A 12482-nucleotide genomic window follows, 5' to 3' on the forward strand; every position below is an offset into this window, starting at 1 on the left:
CTATCTATCTATCTATCTATCTATCTATCTATATTACAGAGCATCTTCCTCCTCTAACTTCATCTAACATCCAGATCAAACCATACAGCTTGCAGTGGTTTGGGTTTGAAGCGGGAATCTGGACTGAGTCTCCTGATTCTTATTCGATATTTTGAAGCAGATGCAGATGAACCTTCACCCTGAGCTGATGTGAGAAGAGGAGACAGTTGCTCCAGACAGAACAGAAAGCAGGACTTGTCCATCGAAGTGGACTCACAGTGTGACTCTGAGAAAGAGAGAACTTGGATGAAAGAGTTGGAAGACCAAACCAGGAAATAAACATTGGATGAAGAGGATGCGGTCTGCACTTGTTCCAGCCTTGAAAAACCTGATTACCAGCAGACTGACTTTAATTACATCCTCAGACCTTCACTGACAGAAGAAGAAGGAGCACATGATTCTTTTTTTAATAATCTGTTAACTGACATGAACACTCCTGTCTGTTGTGGGAATGTAAAGACATGAAGCTGTTTTGTGTGATGGGATGAAGGTAGCCGTCCTTTATTTAATCTCTTGTTTCCTTCTCGAGCACCGCTGCTGCCGTCTAGATGCTGGAAATGCTCTTCAAACCCACTTATACAATTACTGGGCCTCAGTGAAGAAATACGCAGCGTAAGGACATTTTGTTTGGTGAGTTGTTTCTTTGTTGTATGTTTTTGGCAGTACCAGTAATACTGCTGGAAACCCTGCTTCATTTCTGCCTCGTTTGTAGGGAACATGCATTTTTGGGATGAGCAGCAGAGCTCCAAGTTCAAACAGCACTTCTTCACAGTGCTAGGTTCTTATTACCAGAGTAAACATCGAGGTATCGAACATCACGAACACAACCGAGCAGATGTGAACCGCAGGACAGTCATGTAAATATCCAGAGACGCTTTAGCTGCAACTGAGAGCGACACAAACCACAACTCAGACCAGACGGAGAGAACTCACAGCAGGACTAGATCTACACCCAGCAGAACCAGCCTGACGGCCCAGCGTAGGTCAGACCAGTCCCCGGGTCAGGACCAGCCAGGGAACCAACCAGGGAACTCACAAGAGAACCAACGAGAGAACCAGCCAGGGAACGAACCAGGGAACCAATCAGAGAACCAACCACTTAGGAGACAGTTCTGAACTAAGTTCCATTACAGAACAATTTTTTGAATGAAACAGAGAACTTTTGTTGTGTTTGGAGAAACAGTAGTTCTGCATATGTTCAGCAGCCCATGGACATTAAAGTTTTATTACATGCTTTTCAAAGTGTAATTAAATGTATTGCATAATTACATGCGCATTACAGTGTAATTACAAGTGCGGTACAGTGTAATTATTTGTGTTTCAAAACGTAATTAAATGCGTTGTGTAACTACTTGTGCATTACAGTGTAATTACATGCATTTACAGCGTATTTACATGCGTTTTAAAGTGTAATTAAATGCGTTGCATAATTTCATGGTACAGTGTAATTACATGCATTTTAAAGTGTATTTAAATGCATTACAGTGTAATTACATGTGTTTTAAAGTGTAATTAAATGTGTAACAGTGAAATCACGTGTTTTAAAGCATAATGCAATGCATTCCGTAATGAATAACAAGCACGTTAGAGTGTAATTACATGTGTTTTAAAGTGTAATTAAATGTGTTACAGTGTAATTACAGGCGTTTTAAAACGTAATTAAATGCGTTGTGTAATTACATGCGTTTTAAGCGTAATTACATGCGCTTTACAGCACAATTACATGCTTTTTAAAGTGTAATTAAATGTGTTACAGTGTAATTACATGCCTTTTAAAACGTAATTGATTGCGTTGTGTAATTACATGCGTTCTAAAGTGTATTAAATGTGTTACAGTGTAATTACATGCCTTTTAAAACGTAATTGGTTGCGTTGTGTAATTACATGCGTTTTAAGCATAATTACATGCGTTGTGTAATTACATGCGCTATACAGCACAATTACATGCGTTTTAAAGGGTAATTAAATGTGTTACAGTGTAATTACATGTGTTTTAAAGCATAATTAAATGTGTTTTAAAATGTAATTAAATGTGTTGTATAATTACATGCGCGTTGCAGTGTAATTACATGCATTTTAAAGTGTAATTAAATGTGTCACAGTGTAATTACATACATTTTAAAGCGCAATTGAATGCGTTGTGTAAGTACATGCAAATTACAGCGTAATTTCATGCGTTTTAAGTGTATTTACATGCGTTGTGTAATTACATGCGTTCTGTAATTACATGCGCATTACAGCATAATTACATGCTTGTTAAGTGCAATTAAATGTGTTACAGCGTAATTACATGTGTTTTAAAGTGTACTTAAATGCGTTTTAAAGCGTAATTAAATGCGTTGTATAATTACATGCGCTTTGCAGTGTAATGACATGCATTTTAAAGCGTAATTAAATGCGTTGCATAATTACATGCACGGTACAGTGTAGTCACATGCGTTTTAAAGTGCAATTAAATGCGTTGTGTAATTACATGCAAAAACAGCGTAATTACATGCGTTTAAAGCGTAATTACATGCATTGTGTAATTACATGCGTTCTGTAATTACATACGTTCTGTAATTACATGCGTTTTACAGCATAATTATATGCTTTTTAAAGTGTATTTAAATGTGTTACAGTGTATTCACATGCGTTTTAAAGAATAATTATGTGTTGCGTAATTACATGCGCGTTACAGTGTAATTACATGTGTTTTAAAGCATAATTAAATGCGTTTTAAAGCGTAATTAAATGCGTTGTGTACCAAGCCCTGGACTTGGTAGTTTCAGAGTTGACAATCCCCGTAATAACAATGTCTGTGTTCTCCAGTGTCAGTGTTTAGAGTGTGTTGTTCTCTGTGTTTTCCGTTGTTCATGTCTAGGGTGCGTTGTTCTCTGCAGCATGTGTTTGTGGTTTTATTACAAAATCAACCAACAGCACCCACCAGTGGCCTGACATTCTAATTATGTCCCTTTTAGCGTTTCTGCTGTTTCCGTGTAAATAGGCATACTTTTCAAAACGTTGTTGTATAAATTTGAAACTTTTTTGAACAAATACTCAGAAACAATGGTTTTTCATAACAGTGTCTTGTAAACAGGATCTCAGTTTTTTCCTGCTCCGGTGAAAAAACCTTTTTTGGCAGTCATGAAATCAACGGAACAACTGTTCCTAATGACTGATGAGCCAAACAGCAGAAACAAAGCGTTTTAGATAAACAACCAACATGCACACAGCAGCAAACAACCTTTTATTAAAGGAAGTTAAGGTTTATTTAAGGGACTTTCATTGCAAGCTAATGCTAAAGCTAACATTCGTTGAGGAACAAAACCAACAGAGACAGCAGCTCCACACTTCAATTTAAAACTACATTACTCTGATGTTTTCCCTTATTAGAATTCAGATTGTGAATGTGTATTAGTGTGTGTCTGTGTGTGTGTGTGTGTGTGTGTGTGTGTGTGTGTGTGTGTGTGTGTGTGTGTGTGTGTGCCTATTCTCCTCTTTCGCTCTGTAAATTGTAGCACCTGCTGAAGTCGTGCTCCAGCATTGTAAATTCACTCTTAATGAAATAATGATGTGTGGGCGTGCAGCAGGGTAAACACCCAGCCGCTAACTCCTCTCAGAAGAAAACGTGGCCGTCACTCGCAGTATTTGTTTTATGGCTTGTGCACCGTGCATGGAGTCTGAGGCAAACCCACTGTCTGCTGCAGACACACTTTACAGTCCTGTAAACCTGTTGTTGATGCTTGTAAAGGGAGTGGATCATGCTCCGTCCCAGCAGGACTCCGGTCCTAAACTCTCTCATTCTAATAACAGCTTCACCGACCTTTTTAAGCATCTTCATCTTCATCAATCAGCAGAATGAGAAGCTCTTCTTGAGACCATCCAGGGATCCTCTGGTGTCTCTGAGAATATAAAAAGCGAGCGATCCTTCCTGTATATAGCTGTGCCACTGCTGATTACTGCTGATGCACCCTCTCATTGACTTCCATTATAAACCTGTCACGTTAGGGCTCTGAGTCATGGCTCTGAAGCTCTCCGCTGTGTGTTCCTCTGGGGTTTATCCAAGGTAGTGATTCGAAGGTCGTGACTAAGCAGCTGGAGCCATATGAAGGGTTAGGGCCATGTGTAATTATTGTTTATTTGTGCTTATTTTCATTTAACGGGGGAAGTTCACTTTTACTAACAGCTTGTGCAAACATGCTATGAAAGGCCCCAGTCATGTAATCACTTTAATTAAGGTCGGGTGGGTTTATTTGCTCGGAATCTACACAATATGTAAGTTTGACTTCTCCCCCGGGGTGAACTTCTGTTACCTCCCTCGACCTCCGCGCTCTTATCTAAACCTGCGGCTCCACGCAGCCTTCTCTGGGAAAACACAGAGGCTTGTTACCGGCATCTCCTTCGCCTCCTTCATCCTCGCCGAGGCGTCCGGTAGGTGCGGTGTCCAGTGTGTGGGCGACCAGATCGGTTCAGCAGGTAGCAGGGCCACATCAATCACGACGAGCCTGGTCATCGGGGTTGGTGGCTCTGCGGGAGATTCCTCTTCACGGCTGTTTCATCTCAGGCTGGAGTTCATGAATTCCTACAACATCTGCTTTCTTCTTCTTAAGGATCTACAATCCAAGGTTTGAGAGCCCCTCCAAGGTTCCTGAAGCTTTCACACAACTCATGTAAATGAACTTTTTCATCAGATTTCAAAGGCTCTAATGAGGCAACTCAAAGAAAACAAGGTCTAAGATTTGTAGAGCCTCCTAAAATGTAACCAAGGAACAAACTAAATAAGTACTAAATGCTAAAAAGTTGTCGTGTGAACCGACACCTGAAGTGCAGCTGAGGTTTTGTTTTCACTTAAGAACATTGTGGCGTGAACCTTGGTTGCAGGTCGTCACCACCAGAGCTGCAGCCCAGCCCCCAGCAGCTGAGGATAACGCTGAGCCCAGCTTGGCATCGTGACCCCAGTCCAGCCTTCGTTATCAGCAGACAGTCAGAACAAGTCCTGCCACCTGCCAGGGTTTGAAACTTCTTCCTTCCTCTCAGCTGGAATGTAGCTGAGTCAATACTGGCTTGTTAAAAATGAACCTCTCGTGTCCTCAGACTCTGACTGTTAATATGAGAGTGACAAAATAAAAGATGTTTGTTCTGAATACTTCGGATGTCTTAAAGTCTTTCTCAACATCTGGAGCTTCGTCTTCTCGCCGCTGGTTTAACACGGCCCGACCTCTCTTCCAAAACAATTTGAAGGGCGAGTCGTACGTCAGTGTGATTGGGGAAGTTCTGGACCTGCTTCAAATCTCTGCATGTTTTATATACAAGCGTCCCTCACTCTTGTATTGTTTTATATCACTCCGCTGGAGTCGGTTTGTATGTGGGTTTGGTCGGGGCTGCCAGAGGAGCGTTCGTAGTGAAAGTTTTATTTCCCGGCACTCATAACATTTAAATTTCCAATTTTTCCTTTTACGGAAAAAGACAGGATTCTTTCAGGACATCAAATATCTCTGCTTTTTAAAACCTGAAGGACTGAAGACGAGGAGGGCAACCAAACTCTAGTTCTCTGTCCTTTACATGTGGCTGTAAGCAGGAGGTGTAGAAGTGAAACAGACACTCAGGACACACCGGGAGTCCAGCTGGGAACTCCCTCTTCTGCCACTTCATCATTCCCGGAGCTCTGAAGCCTCTGACTATGAGAGGTGGCAATTACATGAAATCAGTGTTAGCTTAATGCCACCACCGTGCACCATTACAACCCAAACGATTTCTAACACTCCAGCCTGCTGCACACATAATCTGCCCCTCATTTAAGACCATGTTTTCACTCCAGACTGGGACTTTAATTGCTCCATGTAAACCGAGTTGGAATTACATAGCGTAGCGACTTAAAGTCTGTAAAGCCACGGACATATTTGTTCAATAGTTCACCAGCTTCAGTGGAAAGTGTGACGGGTGAGAAAATTTGCAGGTTGTTTGAAAACGGCCCAATTACCGTCTTCAGAGGAGTTTTATACTTTTGGGACACTAATCAGTGAGGTGAGGCGTGCGCCGTCCACACGTCTCACAGTCATCCAGAAAACACGTCCTAAACACGGCCTTCCAAGAGTACACGGCTGGCCGCTGAGTGGCGCACAGCAGGAGGTGATGGACGCTCCTGTCAGGGAGCACGCTTCAGTCCAGAAACGAAGCGCACGTTTTATCAGCACAACTGATCCCAGTTGAATCAACAAAGCATTCTTCAGTGCCAGAAACCTTCCGCCATGAGGCGCGTTTGGACCGGCTCGTCTGTGATGCCCGCACATTGGTGTGTCATGGCGTCCTCCGCCCGTCCAGCCTCCAGGTACTCTTCCTGGGAAGCAGTCGCTCGGTAAAGGGAGCATCGGGGCATCCTGACGGACGGCGGCGAGCTCCAGTGGAACTGGGGTTATTTATGCATCAAACAGTGGGAAAAGACATTTGTTAGGTAGGACAAGCACGCTGGAGCAGAGAGGTCAGACAGAAGGTCACGCCACGCCACATCAACAGAAATCCACGTCTGAACGTCGGCCTCATCCAATCCTTCACTCTATAGAAACCCAAGCCGCCGGCGTCCACCACGGCGTTGTGCTCTGTGCTCCGTCTGGAAGTGAGCAATCAGTTCCAGATTTAAATAGGATGTCCCATAATGCCTTGCTGATGATTTGTTGATTTGGTGCTATTCCCCTCCGTTACATGTCTTCGCCTCAGGTCTGCCGCTGTGATAGCTTGATGAAAAGGCGCTGATGAAAACTCTGGGATAATATCATTTTTGGTTGGGTGCCACGCTGAGCTCTCAGGTTGGTTCCCGGTTCCTGGACGGAGCTTATGGCTCGCAGCTGTGCGGCCGAGAACGAGTGCCAATTCATCACTGTCCGCTGCGTGACGATCCCGGCAGTCTGGAGCGTCTTGACAGGGAATTACCTTCAGTCTGCAAGTGAACGGAACGGCCGGCTGGCTGTGAGCATCCGCAACTTCAGTCCAGTGTAACTGTAAGAAGGAAAAAGCTCCGGAAAGGCTGCGGGTCACGGCTAAACGTCTGTGAACATAAATCTGAAAGATGCGATGAGCATCAACACTTCACACATCGAAAGGAACGCTACAGGAAAAACTGCATCAAAGAAAATAACCACCAACATGGAGTTCCTCTAAATAAAATGCAGTGACCTCATGAGCCAATCAGCCTTTTTTTAAAAAGTAGAGTCATCCAAGTTTCATCAAATCAGAGCAGCGGTCTCTTAGATTTCACAATTTCCTCAATTTCAAGGTCAGGTAAAGAAACAAAGCAGTGATCTGTTAATGCGGCTGACAGGCATATCGTGAACCCCGACCCGTCCTCCTGCTCCAGCTCAGCCTGCTGCTGCAGATCCGGCCGGCCACGGCCGTTTCCTTCGAAACGCTTAGATGTTAAATGCCGTAACAGTTCACCGTGATTGCTCCGTGAAGCCTCTTCCAGTCGGATTTGTTTCTTCCATCTGCGGCATGTCGGAGTTGGAGATGCGGGAGGAAAAAGCGGCGCTGTTAAACACATCACAAATCCACAGTTTAACGGCCTCCGCGCAGCAGAAAGCAGCCAGCCGAAAGCTTTCTCTGCGTCTTCCTCAAAACAAAACAGATTGGTCACGTCGTGCGATCCAACCTTTATCACACCTTTAGGTCTATGGAGGTGGAGTCCGGAGGTCCAGGTCTGGTGCCAGAGACTCCTGAGGGAGCAGCAGGTGGAGCGTCCACAGCTCAAACCCACTTTTCACTCTGCCGATGAAGTGTTCGCTGTCTTCAGGCCAAGAGCTAAAGCGCTCTCTGAGGACTGCCCATGACAGACCACGTCTTCTCCTCTGGCCACAGATTCACAAAGACCTCCAAATAATTCTAAATCAATCATTAAAATAGGAAGAAACTCTTCCAGTGGTGTGGATTTCAAACGATGGCGATTTCCTTGAGACTGAAGGGAGAAATTGATGAGACGAAGTCGGAAAGTTTCCCCTCATGATCTGCTCTAATAACTGCTGCTGTCGGGTTCTGGGGCTTCATATTCACAAGATTAGACCTCCAGGGAGAAGACGATTGGGTCGGAGACTGTTTCTCTGTCCTCTTTATGCTTGTGTGGTATTTCTCCACAAAAACCTCCCATAATGCAAAGAGAGGCTGAATAATTTATAGATGGTCACAGCTGTGTGGCGGACTGAGACCTGTCCAAAGATCTGAACTCCTGCCAGCGTCTGAGAATTTTATGAAAAACAACAACAGAGGAGGAGAACATGCAAACTGCACTGAGGAGATCTGCCAGGCCTGGTTTTCTTCCTCTGACGCAGGAGGGCTAACCAACCCCACGGTGCAGCCTAAACAAAAACACCGAGGAAGCGGGGGCAAGGCGAGCCTCGAAGGCAGAGTTTATTTAGAAAATTCCATCAAAAAAGCCACGCTCCCTTTTGGTTGTGCTCAAGTATAATTTTGGCATAAATTTCAGGTTTTCTAGGTGCATAAAATAAATTACATCCTCAGAACTGGGACAGAAATATTCCACAAGGGGCCTTTTCAGAGCAGGTCTTGCATGCGGCTGACACTTGGAGCCTGCTGTCAGGAAAACAAGCCTGACGCTTGTAATGAACCGACGTGAGCGTCCAGCTTCCCCTGCTGTCACTGCCCATCCAGATATGATGAATCACTTCAGACCCTGATGGTGAAACTGCGCCGCGGCGTTGAAATGCGACCCAGACGCTGCGGTGTTTGCCCACTCGCTCCTCTGTTCATCTACCGTCGTGCCAGCTTGTTATTTACACTTTATGGAGAGGGAAGGTGTGAGAGCCCGTTTCAGAAACGCTGTGTGGGAACACAACGGGGCGACGCTTCACTGTTTGAGGAGCAGCGAGTTCGGCACACATTCAGCAGATCTGAGGCGTGAGCAGCTGGAGTGATAGGAGAGCTAATTTACAGGTGGAGAACAGAAGCCGTGTTCACCCTCCGGGCCGGCGAGCGGAGAGCGCTGCCCTCCGGACGGAGCTCTGAGAGGCCGCTGTGTTCCCCGGCAGCTAGCATGTTTAGCATGGCAGCGCAGGAAGAAAACCACACCGCTGCTGCTGCTGCTGCTGCTGCTACTGCTGCTGCTGCTGCTGCTGGTTTGTCATTTTTATATTAAAAGTGCTCTTTAGACACAGGACGGGGACGGAAAGCCACTTCTGATATTTGGAACCGAGTTTTACTGTTCATTAGTTTCTTGTATAAAATATTGCAGCAGGACGCCTGTGGAGATGTGGGATCCTTTAAAACAGACTTCAAACGGAGAAATTGCATTTTAAAACAATTGACTTAGTATCACAACACACAGCGAGTCCTCAAAAGGGTTCCACGGCCGTAAAAAGAAGGATATATATTTATTACTTCGTCCGCCCCAGATGTGGACAGATGGGTTTCACAAGCGTTTCCACACATCGGTCTTGTGTAATGTGTAATAAAGCGCCGGCGTGCGGTTCCATCCATCACTCTGACCGGTGGGAAAACGGAGTCTGGACCGGAGGTCAAGGTCGGGTCGCTGGTGGGACGTAGCAGCTGAGATACAGGGGTGTGGCGCACGCCACGGCCCACATGTTCCCTCAAAACAGGACCAGCGACATCAGGGACATCCCTCCGCCGTTTCCCCGCCACGGGAAGCTCGGGAGCTTGAAGGGCGACCAGGAAGGGCCGGAGCCGGACATAATTGCGGCCCGTGCTGAGGCGTGGATGCAGAACCTCTAATTTCCCTTGAATAATGTCCCTGCGCTGGACGGCGGGCCGGAGAAAGTGGCAGTTTGTGTTCTCAGAGGGTTCGCAGCCTCGGCTAATACGCTGTGCTGTGGCTTCATGAGCGATGAGCCCGAGGGCCGGGCCCGGAGCCGAGGCGCCGCCGCCTCCCGGCCTGACCCCGCCGCCCCGCCAGGTCCAGCGCACGGCGTGAAGCACCACGTCGCCGCAGCAGAACCGTGCACGTCGGTTCACTCGCCACAACATGTGCTGGTTGGAAATCTGGCTCCAGGTGAGTCTGAAGTGGAATTTCACCCTGTTGACTTGTCCCCAAACAAAACCCAGAAGCCTGGAAAACCTCGAGCCGACTCCGGTTCAGCCAGAGCTCTGCAGCGTCCAGCCTGGGAGCTCCAGCAGCGGGGATGGCTCACTCTGCCCTCTCTCACTCTCACCCCTGTAAAGTGTGACACTGGGGAAGTTACAGGAGCAGGACATTTTTTTTTCACACTTTAATGGATTTCTGTGCGAACACGGTGCCATTAATACACTGAGGGTTCAGATTGTTGAATAAACAGCAGTGAGATGTGTTTGTGGCCTGTGGAAGACTGAGTCCAGGCTGCCTCTTAATCAAACACAGCCTTTTCTCTGGACACTCGGTGTGTCACAAACAGGTCCTGGTTATGAGAGGTAGAGGACCTGCAGATCTGCTATATTAAACAGGGATAAAATTATTTCAGCTGAAAGTTCCACATGCATTTTAGCTGTATTTAGTACATGAACAACATATAAAAATCTCACAAATGTAATGCGAATTAGGAAAGATCTGGAAAGACTCATATCTGTCTATATCAGGTCCCACAGCTGGACGTTCATGTCAGGGCAGAAACAAAGCCTTGAAGCCAGAGGAACCATCTGCAGACCTCCAGGACAGGATCGTATAGGACCAGGTCTGAAGAGCTCAGTGGGCTCCGTCATTCAGAACCACCAGGACCCTTCTAGAGCTGGACGCCATCGAGGGAGAAGGGTCCAAAGCCACTGGCTGTCCTTTCTAATAAACAAGCTGACTTCAGGCGGGCTGCTTCTCTGCTCTCTCACCGTTCAGGCTATGCTAAGCTACTGAAGAAGAAGCAGTGAGGAGACTGATGGGAGTGAAGGGTGAGCCGGGTCGGAGCTGAACTGAAGAGCTCAGTCTGTCAGTCTGAATAAAGGGAAGTCTAAACAGCCACTCAGGAAGAAAACAATGTTTCCCTCTTTGTTTGTTTAAGAGCCGACATGCTTTTCCTGAGAGCGATTCCTGACAATCACGGCTGACATGGGCTCACGTGGCTCAGGCCGCAGAGCGAGCAGCGAGGAATTAGAGTTCAGATGAACGGCTGAGCCTCTGCTGCTGCGAGCGGTTTGCAGGCAGCCGCTGCCTCTGTGCCTTTTGTTCTGAGGAAGCTGCTTCTTCAGCTTCAGTAAGCCCTCCCCGCCGCGCTCTCCCCTCCGTGCTCTCGCGGTGACCTCCGCCGGCAGCTGGGAGCGTTTAAGCTTCAAAGAGTGATGAAGATTTTTTGACCACATATTTTGGGTGTCTTGCTAATTTTCAGATTTTTGCACGCGGCCGATATTAATGGTGAACGTCCCGCGAGACTCTGCGGCCGGCTCTCCGCGGTCGAGCGCCGAGCATCTGAGAAGCTAACCGGGACCAGGACAGCGGGATCATGGGAGGGGGGCGTAGCCAGAGGGGGGCTGGTGGAAGACAACGGGCTTTTCTGGGGGGCAGACATGGCCTGTTGGTGATGAACAGGAAGACAGAAGGATCCAGACGAGCAGCTCTCAGCGTTTCTAGCACCACAGAAAGCTCAAACTGGAGAACCAGCTGCCCCGAAACGCCGCCAGCAAACGGTTTTATAGCCGGCTCTGTGCTCTGGTACTGATATGACCCCGGCCGGCCAAATATCTGCAACATCTGAACTTTTACAGACAGAAATAATGAGCCTGTTTAGAAAATCAGTTTTACTATTTATAATAAAGATCCCTACAAACTCTGTAAGTAAACGATGGAAAATCAAATATCTGCGCTGGAGACAGAACACGCTATTGTGTTACTCATCTCTTATACACCAGCGGGGCCTTGAATTTATGTGCTCACGTTATTGGAAGGTATTTATACACAACACTGGCCAGCATTGTAGTGAAATATTCTGTTTACCTGAACCGTCTGGTGGCAGATTGTGTGATTTGGGGGCCGGGGTACGCTCGCACAAGTATGGCAGAGTACACAACGGATAAGAGGCGGTTGAGCAACCCCAGCAGATGTGGGCGTTGTTTAGACATTGTGGTCTCGTCGGGATTACTTAAAGAAGGTCTCTGCACAGAAGGTGGCTCCAAACACTCCCGACGAGCAGCGCGGCGTTTGGCAGGAGAAGAGAGGCGGCGGGGAAAAGCGCTCGCTTTCGGTTTTATCATGGCAGAATTAGCGAGTGGAGAGGAGGGCGAGTGTTTGTATGAGCTCACTGCTGCAGACGAGGAGTCTCAAAAGACTCACAAAGACAATAAACACTCAGCCGTGCAACACCAGAACATGGTTTTATTTTATTTTTTTGGATGCTTGAAGTGGAGCCCGGCCTGCGTCGTATCGGCAGAACCTGGAGAAGATAAAAACACTGGTGAGGAATGTCACTGAGAGCGGACAGCAGGGATTATCTGAAGATTATTCAGAATTACTCTCTAAAAACCAACATTGCCTCCTGATCGTC

The sequence above is a fragment of the Salarias fasciatus genome, chromosome 9 (genome assembly GCF_902148845.1).
Source record: "Salarias fasciatus chromosome 9, fSalaFa1.1, whole genome shotgun sequence".
NCBI classification, from domain to species: domain Eukaryota; kingdom Metazoa; phylum Chordata; class Actinopteri; order Blenniiformes; family Blenniidae; genus Salarias; species Salarias fasciatus.